Consider the following 10,560-nt stretch of genomic DNA (forward strand, 5'->3'; position numbering starts at 1 on the left):
ATACTCCTTGCAAAGAAGTGGTTTCAATTACCATAACAAAAGAACACTTTGGAAAAAAATGTTGGCATAGTTTTACATGAAAGTAAGTGTATCACATCATAAGCATCAACTATATGATAAATCTAAGATAGAAAATGCCATAAACATCCATGACAATAACAAAATATCATGAACTATTTACTGAGTACAAAATACAATAATCAGAACATGCTAGCTGCGAGGTAGCCAACAAAAAAACACATCAAAGACTCCATCAGCGCACTCCCTTATATGAACTACTACAAAAAACAAAAATAACAATCAAACAAAGACTTCACAAAAGAACATATTGAATGTGTGTGGTGAGTGATTTTCTGTATCCATAAATTACCTCATCCATCACTCTGACAGATTTTGAGTGACTTGAAGGCTACAACACCGGAATAGAGCCGCTCTTATTCATGCAGCTCAATCGCAATGGTTGGGACCCAATGGCTCCTCATCATTAAGATGTGGATCCTCATGCTCTTGTGGCTCAACCTCTCCACATAATTGGACAAAATTTTGAAGAACATAGGATGTTGCTACTACCGTCGCGGCATAGGCAATGCCAACATTCAAATCCCACAAGATCCACCAACGATTTTTCAAAAGACCAAAAGCTTTATCATTCTTCACCCTACGCTTCAAAAGTATTATGTCAAACTCTCTCTTTTCTTTGATGAACTAGCCCAGTTTCATGCAAAAATGTTTCACTAGGAATGTCCTTGCTTTGTATGCGGAATCCCCTAAAAGATATAACCGAATTATTTCACGTTGCAACAATATGTGAGGACCATCAAGCGAGCCATATAAAATGCTATCCTTGAAATATGTAGATTCATTCAAGCCACTTGTTGCCTTGCGGATTACACTCCAGACCAACTTGTTTGAATCGACTACACCTTGCAAGGATGCTTGGAAAACCATGCCAACAAATATACTTGGGAGGATAAAATTCCATGGCACGATTGTGTTGTAGGCAAATGTGGCTCCCATTGATAGCACCAGTAATCTATTGAAGCCATGTAGTACTTTCAAAGTCTAGCATGATTTTGGTGAGCGCATCTCCACTAGGGATAGAATTACCATACCTTTGATGGAAGGCTTTGCTAGTCCAAATGTGACAAACAATTTTTACATATTTCCTTAGTGTATTCTCCCCTACTCCATACAGCCTTTTCATGGTTCATAAGGAGTGGTCTTGAGCTAATCATCGTAACGCGCAAGCAAGGGCTTTCTCAGCCTCTATCGAATGTCTAACATATCCCTTAGTGCACTCTGAAGGTAGAAGTGGCACAACCACACCTAGCAATGCATGGAAGGACTAATTTGACATCATGTAAGAAAAATAGAAAACCGAGCCTCTGACCAAAGGAATCTATGCACATGCTCATAAAAGGTTATGTGGTGAGGGAAGCTCCACCAATATCTACATGCATAACGCCATGCAATGGGCTCTATAATAGCAAATATTTTGCAACACACATAAACAACCACCATCAAAATGATAGAATGACTATCGTGAAACATAGATGGTGCAAAAAAATATGGAGTGAGTGAGAGGAGGAAGCACTATGTGGACCTACGCCATTGAATAGGTGGAGAGCATGATAATCATCATTTCCCAATCCTCCATCCTATAGTATATGGATAAGCGCATAAATGAAACAATGCGTTAATTAACACTCACAATTTCAATTAACATAAGTTTGGAGATAACAAGAAGAGTGAAAGAGCTTACCGAAGCATTTGTGGAGCAAGCACATTAATCGGCCCACAACAACAGATGCAGAAAAGCTGAAAGGAACACACCATGTGTAAAGTTAGATGCTAATAAGCGAACAAGCTTAAAAAAAGAACAAAATTTTATATCAAACTCTGAACTTACTAGTCCTATCTCCTAGCAATGAGTTTCACAATCTCATACGGTATATCTAGATAGTTTTGTGACATCTTGAGATCATGCTCCATGCGAGCCATCTCAATCTTGCAAAATGCGAACAACTTATTCTCTCCTTCTTGGAAACAGGGTTGCATGGAAACACACACAACTCTCACAAGATGAAGAAGCTCAAGGCAAACCCCGACGGTCCTAAGTGTATTCACAGATATCACTACCACATATATATGGTAACAAATCCCCCCTAGGAGTGACACGATGAATGAGAGCTAGCACCTAGTGTAAAGGGAAGTGACATGCCCTAAGGACATGATCAATCTACAAAGGGGAGTAAGCCCAAAGATTTGCGGAAAGCTTTAAACTTTTCATGATGCAATGCCTTTGTGAATAGATCTGCAAGCTTGTCATGTGTCGGCACATAAGCCAAGATGGTCTCTTCTGTTGAGAGTCTATCTCTAATATAGTGGTTATGCACCTCAATGTTCTTTGTGCGAGCATGGAAAATTGGGTTCCTCTCAACTGCCAATGCACTTTGACTGTCAGTGTAGATGATGTTGGCAGTGTCTTGTCTAACACCCAAATCAGCCATAAGACTTCTAAGCCGTACACACTCAATTATAGCTGTGAAGACTGCCTTGTACTCAGCCTCACAGCTAGGAATGGCCACAATAGGTTCCTTCTTACTCAATCATAATATGCATGAACTACCAAGCATTAAAAAAACCCATTGTGGACACTCGCATGCCATAACACAGCAACCCAATCTGAATCTGAAAAGCATGTAAATTTGGCGGAAATAATCTCCTCTTGGATAAAACAAGTCAAGACATAAAGTGCCACTCAAGCAGCAAAAAATCCTCTTGACAGCTTGCCAATGCTTATACCGTGGCTATGCATAAATATGCTAATCCGTGAGACTGCAAATTGAATATCTGGCTTCGTATTGCATACATAAATAAGGCATCCACTTGGATAAAGAGTGCCATTGGCAGGATCACCATCATCATGAAGACTCAATTTTAAACATGTTACCATGGGACTAGCAATAGGTTTGCAGTCCTCAAGTCCACACTTACTTAGCAATGTCTCTATGTAGTTGGTTTAGAAAAAGACAATATCACCATCACACTGCTTAAATTGTATACCCAAGTAATGATGCAACAACCCCAAATCTTTCATCTTGAAAGTAGCATTCAGATCAACCTTAAATTCAGCAGCATGTGTCTCTTTCGGTCCAGTGATCAGAAAATCGTCAACATAAAGAACGACGATGAAAAGTACATCACCCTCATGCCTTACATACAAACTGATTTCTGTTGGACTGTTTACAAAATCCTCGTTTAACCAAATGAGTGTTAGATTTCTCATGCTAAGCACGAGAAGACTGCTTCAACCCATACAAATCTTTCTTACATTTGCACACTTTATCTTATTGTCCTTTTATGGACAAAATTATGAGGTTGTGTTACATAAACTTCCTCAAATATATCACCGTTCAGACAATGTCTGATTTATGTACATCCCATCCAACAAGTACGACTAGACATAGGTACATCCAGTCTACTGTCACATAAAGTATGCACGAGCCATTTTGGCATACCTCTAGCATGCTCATTCTCAACCTTTTCCACATCAAGTACATCATGTACATCTGCATCAATAACATGTTGATCCATAGCATTTTCAGAAACCCCCATAGGCTGTACATTTGCCTCATTGGAATTTGCATTTAAGTTTTCACCAGTATAATGAGGCAATAAACTGTCGTGAATGTCCTATGAGCTTACATTATTGTCTCTACTAATGAAAAAAATGTTGAACAAAATCTTCCATAAACACAACACCTTGTTAAACCTTGTTTACGGTTGGTATAACATGAAACCTTTGCTTTCAGTTTGCAACCAACAAAAATGCATCTAATAACCTTATCATCCAATTTTTGCGTTGCGCTTGTGGCACCAAAGCATAAGCTAAAAAACAAAAAACGCGCATACTATCTGGCATGTGATCAATAGATGGATTCTTATCATGCCATGCTTCATAAGGAGTCATAGACTGTAAAGCTTTTGTAGGACACCTGTTAAGTACATAAGTAGCACACATGATAGCCTCAAGCCAAAACGAATGTGGCAAATCTTGACTCTTGAACATACATCGTGCCATCTCTGTAAGCGGCATGTTTTCCTTTCAGCAACACCATTTTACTGAGGTGTATATGGCACGATACATTGGTGTTTTTTCCCACGACTAGCCAAAAATGCATTAAATGCATGAGACATATACTCCCCCCTCGATCTGAACGGGGGGTGCCCATAGTACATTTAGAGACATTTTTAGCCATAGTTAGAAATTTCTTAAACCACATAAATGCTTTGGACTTAGCTTTAAGCGGATGAGAAGCAGATGCACCCATGCATGCTTGGAGTAATCATCAATGAAAGTCGCAAAGTATAGGTAATTGCCTAAGGACGGAGTTTGCATAGGCCCACAAACATCACCATGCACAAGTTGAAATTTGCATGTAGCCCTAACTCAACCATCCTTTGGAAACTTTGAATGCTGCATCTTACCCAAAATACAGCCTTCACAAACATGCTTTGAAGGTGCTTCAAGAGGCAAGAAGCAACCATACCAGATTTTTGCAAATGTAGCAAACAAGCAAATTCAGATGCCCAAATTGTGCATGCCAAAGTTTTGCATTTGAAACAACATTTGAATCCACAACTGCATTTGCAAAATTCTACCCACAACTTGTCATTTAAAGTGAGCTTATTCAGCCCATGACACAAAATTCCAAATGCAACAATTTCATCACCAAAACGGAGATCATGAACTACACATCTATCATCCACAGATTTCAACAAGACCAAGTCTAGCAAGTGCAGATACATACAAAAGGTTATTTTTTATCCTAGGTACATAAATTGCATCAACAAGTGTGAAAGAATAGCCATTAGTAGCAGTAAGCACTATCTTTCCAAATCCCTGGACCAGATAAGAGACATTGTTGGCACAAGTGACTATATTCCCATAAGGGATAGACTTGAGAGAGGTAAACAAGTCAAGATGTGAGGTAATGTGATTTGTAGCACCACTATCAAAGTACCACACATGTGAACTTGCAACAAATGACATATATGCATCATGAATAGAAGGATCATAAGTGCACTCTGCACTAAATTCCCACTTTGCGTCTACATATTAGTGTCACAATCTCCTTTCACAAAAGATTCTACAATAAATGCATTTGTAGTGGAAGTAGCCTCTTTCTTCTTGGCCTCTTTTGCCTCAATTTACGACATTGCTTGATCAAGTGATCATTAGCTTTGCAATAATGGCAACACGTCTTTTGTTTTCCCTTTTCACTAGAATTTCAAGACAAGGTGATTCCAGCATAAGCATTAGGAATAGGTGATTTTCCACTTGCCGAAGAACCATGAGAAGTGGATTCATTATTATTACCACCTTTTCTTTGATCAACAATAAAAGCACGTTCAACTGCATGCTTTTTAGCCATGTTCTTTCTTGAAAGTGACTCTTGCAATAGCAATGTGAATAATGCATCAAACTTGACATCAGGATTTCCTTCGGTCATAAGTCTCCAAGTCCTAGCAAAAGAATCTGGAAAAGCATCAAGAATAGTTTGCACAAGGGGTGTCATAATAATCAATATCTAATTCTCCTAAATGATTTTCTCATATTAAACTGATCATTTAATGTGGGGAAGGCCAGGGGAGAAAAAGCTAGAATATTGGTTAAGTTAGCAGACCGGCCACAGTAGGGATCCAAAGGAGGGAAAATAGGGATCCAAAGGGGGGTCCATCTGCAAAAGAGCCATGTGCAACAATGGGCTAAAAAGACCCTAAGGTTCAGCCCATTAAGACTTCCAAAATGCTAAGGTTCCAAAATTCAAAGGTTGTGTCCAAAGGTCAACCCTAGGGAAAATTGGATGCTTTGTGTGTGCCCTAAAAGTCTTTGCACATCCCTACATAGGAGGGGGCGAGCCCTAAAGGTAGGGGATGAGAGAGAAAGCCACACACACACAGGCTCCCTTTATACAAAGGGAATGAGGGACACATGTCAGCTCTCTAGGCCAGATTCCCACAAGGTGTGCCCAATTTCTATTGGATGACCCTTGAAGTGGACCAATGAAAATTAAGCTAGAGTAAATCTAGTTTAATTAATTTAAAAACATTTAATAAAAGAAACCAATGAGAATTAAGTCTCCTAGAAGACTATTGGGCAGTCTCCCAAGGGGTCCAATGAGCATTCAGGAGCCCCATGGCTTGCCTGATTCCTATTGGCCAGGAGGCAAAGGGGTCCAATGAGAGTTTAGCTTAATTATTTAATTACCTAAAGCTCTCACAAAAGGGGAAAGGGGGACACATGTCAGAAGGCTATCACTTATGCTGCTTAATTGTAATTGGCTTGACTTGGGGAGGGCCAATGAGGCTTCAGGAAGAGCATTTAGCAAGAGGGCTCGCCCAAGAGAGAGAGGGGGCTGATTTTTGCAAGGCATTATCACACACACACACACTCACACAAGCTCATGTGTGAAGAAAGAGAAGACTATCTCTTCCCAAGCTTTAATGGAGAACTCATCACCTACTCCAAGCTTGTGAGATAGAAGCCTACATCAACACTCTCTTGGCATGTGGATGCAAATCCAACCAAGAGCCAAGCTTCAATGCATGCTCATCTCCTCTACCAGGCTAATTACTAAGCTAAGCTATGCTACATATGAGTGATTATGTGAGGAGATGTACATCTTTCTCATAAGATACTCCTTCTTCCTCTCAATCTACTCTCATACCCTGCTAGCTCTCACCATTTTCGAAGGTGTGTGAGGTCTTGGGTCTGAGAACGGGGATAATTCAAGTTGTGTTTGTTAAGTGTTTTGTTTAGTGCATGAAGTTTCCATCTTCATTGCACTAGCTAGTCTTGAAGGAACACAAAGAATTGTATTGTACAATGTCTCTCTTGATGGGAGAAACCATAATACAAAGCCTTTTGGAGGGGGGACCGGCTCCATGAAAATCCGGTCCTCAACTGTTGTCAATAGCTTAATTGCTCTCTCTTTTGAAAGTATTGTCGATGCTATCTAAATAGGTGTTATGCTTTTTGTTGCTCTCTCCACCCAAGCACTCTTGTAATTCTCATTAGGAATCTACTCTAATGAAATGCCCACTATGTTCATGCTAATTTCCGCTACACATAAGTTATTAGGCCATTAAATGTTACAAGGGGACTGTCAGAAATGACTTCACCTGTAAAAATAAGTTGCTCATTAATATCCTTGATACCAACAAGGAAAGTGTCATAAAATCTAATATCTACCCAACCCAAATGATTTTCTCATATTAAATTGATCATTTAATGTGAGAGAATAGATGGGAACAAGAGTTAGAATATAGACATGTGCTTACGGGCCAATGGTAAAGGGGTCCAAATGAGAGATGATATGTCAAAGAGCAAGGCTAGACAATGGAGCTTAAAGAGATTAGGGTTAGCTTCATTGAATACCTCCAAAGGTTAGTGTTAAAATTCCTTTGACCTTATGTAAGTTAAGGCCAATCTTGAGGTGGGAACCCTGCCCAAGCTTGAGGTGCTTGTCATGCTTGATGAAAAAAGTGCTTGAGGTGCTTGTCATGCTTGCTGACTAAGATGCTTGAGGTGCTTTTCATGCTTGCTGACTAAGATTCTTGAGGTGCTTGTCATGCTTGCCGACTAGGGAGCTTAAGGTGCCTGTGGGAACACTACCCAAGCTTGAGGTGCTTGTTTGCGGGTCGCCGCGACGGGCGTCTATAGCATAGCTCTCACGCATCAACATAAAATATCAATACAAGGGAAGCGACCAGGATGAGGCATGGAAACTCACTAAGGTGTCATTCCTAATAAAGTGAACTCGATGAGTTGCAACTACTAACTCTGCAAGCAAATCATACACACTAAAGCCAAGAAATCTGCCTATGTCCTTCTACACAGCTCTACAGACGTCATGCCGGTTTACCATGAAAACCATATCGGAATTGCACGAAACTTGAAGGGGAGCTACAGGGGACTATCATGAGCATATCCTATCACTGTCACACCATTCTGAAGAGGTACAAAGATCGCAATAGTTCATCCCAAAGTCAGCAATAAACGAATCTGAATTCGGATTACCGTAGCCACAGTAGCGAAGATTACAAGTTGGAGCAAGAAGGAGCTCTCAAACGTACGCTGTCTTCTTCAGCTTATCATAAAAGATTATGTTCAAACTTACAAAACTGACCTTTATAGTTTAGGTCTTTACAAATGGCTTGTCCGGCCAAAAGCTCCTAAACTTCTAACTGGCTCTCTTATACACATTTGCTCCCAGAAAAATAATCATAAATTCTTTCACAAGTTCTCCGCTCAGAGAAGCTCTTTTACAAAAGGTCAAGGTTTCCGCAAAAATGTAGATTCTATCTTTGGAAACCGCAGCTTCGTCGCTTCGTCTGCCAAACACTCCGCCCTTCCTTATCCTTGCACGCCCTCGTGCATGTTTAGAGCTTTGGTCGTTGATGGGGCTCCAAGGAAGAAAGTGTTGCTGAAAAACTCCGTGTTCGAAGGACAGCTTCCAGGGCTTCTTCATGCTGTCTGACTCAAGGATTTTCACTTAAAGTGTGCTGGTATGCTACGTACCGTGCTTGAGTTCCTTTGCCATAGGATGGAAGATCCTTGAGTCGATTTCGAAGAAACCTGTGATGAAGGCCTCTTCAAACGTCTGCAAGTAATGTGAAGGCAGGTACATTAGCCTTGAGTACATTGCCATCAAAATATGTCGTGGCGGCGAATCTTGGAGATTCCAGCAGATCCCTGTGTTAACCCTCACGGCTCATGGACACCCCATCACCTACGACGGACGTGTATTATGTATTTGGTAGAGTCAGGTACCGGGCTTGTCGGACCAATAGGAAAGGGGTAAGAGTGATCGCTGATGAGAGGCGCACTCTAACTGGGACATTCAAGGGATTAGTTGGCTAAGCATGGGCGCCCAAGTGTGAATGGGGTGAGCTCATATAAAAGCCAACTAAACCTAAAATTCATTCATTCTCTCATTTGTGCAATAGAAGAGTGGTCTTGCTCCATCTCCATCTCCATCTTCTTCTTCTTCACCTCCTTGTGTGTGTGTGTGTGTGTGTGTGTGTGTGTGTGTGTGTGTGTGTGAGAGAGAGAGAGAGAGAGAGAGAGAGAGAGAGAGAGAGAGAGAGAGAGAGAGAGAGAGAGAGAGAGAGAGAGAGAGTGCGATCGAGCATTGCGACGATGGCACGGCGGTGGCGAGGCGGTTGAGCGCGGCGAAGTGGCGGCTCCTTCTTCTTCGCGGCGAGGAATCCTCCACGAAGCAAGCGTAGAGCGGTGAGTGACACACCATCGCTTTCTTTGAGCTTACTAGTTAAGCTACTTGTGTGCTTGGAGCCGTCTGTGGCTCGCACACAGTGTTAGGCAAGTCCCTTGCTTCGACAGTGCGGCAAGGAGCGCACATTTTTGGCACCGCTACTGGGGATCGAACCCTCACGGCTCACGGACACCCCATCACCTACAACGGACGTGTATTATGTATTTGGTAGAGTCAGGTACCGGGCTTGTCGGACCAATAGGAAAAGGGTAAGAGTGATCGTCGATGAGAGGCGCACTCTAACTGGGACATTCAAGGGATTAGTTGGCTAAGCATGGGCACCCAAGTGTGAATGGGGTGAGCTCATATAAAAGCCAACTAAACCTAAAATTCATTCATTCTTTCATTTGTGCAATAGAAGAGTGCTCTTGCTCCATCTCCATCTCCATCTTCTTCTTCTTCACCTCCTTGTGTGTGTGTGTGTATGTGTGTGTGTGTGTGAGAGAGAGAGAGAGAGAGAGAGAGAGAGAGAGAGAGAGAGAGAGAGAGAGAGAGAGAGAGAGAGAGAGAGTACGATCGAGCATTGCGACGACGGCACGGCGGCGGCGAGGCAGTTGAGCGCGGTGAAGTGGCGGCTCCTTCTTCTTCGCGGCGAGGAATCCTCCACGAAGCAAGCGTAGAGCGGTGAGTGACACACCATCGCTTTCTTTGAGCTTACTAGTTAAGCTAGTTGTGTGCTTGGAGCCGTCTGTGGCTCGCACACAGTGTTAGGCAAGTCCCTTGCTTCGACAGTGCGGCAAGGAGCGCACATTTTTGGTGCCGCTGCCGGGGAAATGCCCAACACTAAGCTCGGTTAAGCACCTTACGCTTTCTTGTGATGCAATTTCAATTGAAGGATTTGTGAAGAAGGAAGGTGTGTGGTTGTGTGGGGAAGGATTTGTGAAGAAGGAAGGTGTGTGATTGTGTGGAGAAGATTTTTGTTACACTGTACTGTCTTTTTTGTTTTCTGTAAAGAAGGAGTTACAATTTTTTTGCAATGTATTGTTAGAATTAAGGTATTAGCTATGGAATGTTAGTTCTGTAAGGTTAGTTTTGTAGATCTGTTAGCTACTGTAGTATTGTGTAAACAGTGTTAGAGTGTGTGTGGCAATATCTCTATTAGCTGTAAGTAGATAAGTTAGGTGTAGGTTAACTGTGTGTGTGTGCGCGTGCGTAGCGCGGCCGGGCGACTTAAAAAAAAAATAAAAAAATCTTAAATTAAAAGAAGGATCGAGCTGGG

Source organism: Adiantum capillus-veneris, chromosome 4, assembly GCF_014529385.1.
Source record: "Adiantum capillus-veneris isolate H3 chromosome 4, ASM1452938v2, whole genome shotgun sequence".
In the NCBI taxonomy this organism is placed as follows: domain Eukaryota; kingdom Viridiplantae; phylum Streptophyta; class Polypodiopsida; order Polypodiales; family Pteridaceae; genus Adiantum; species Adiantum capillus-veneris.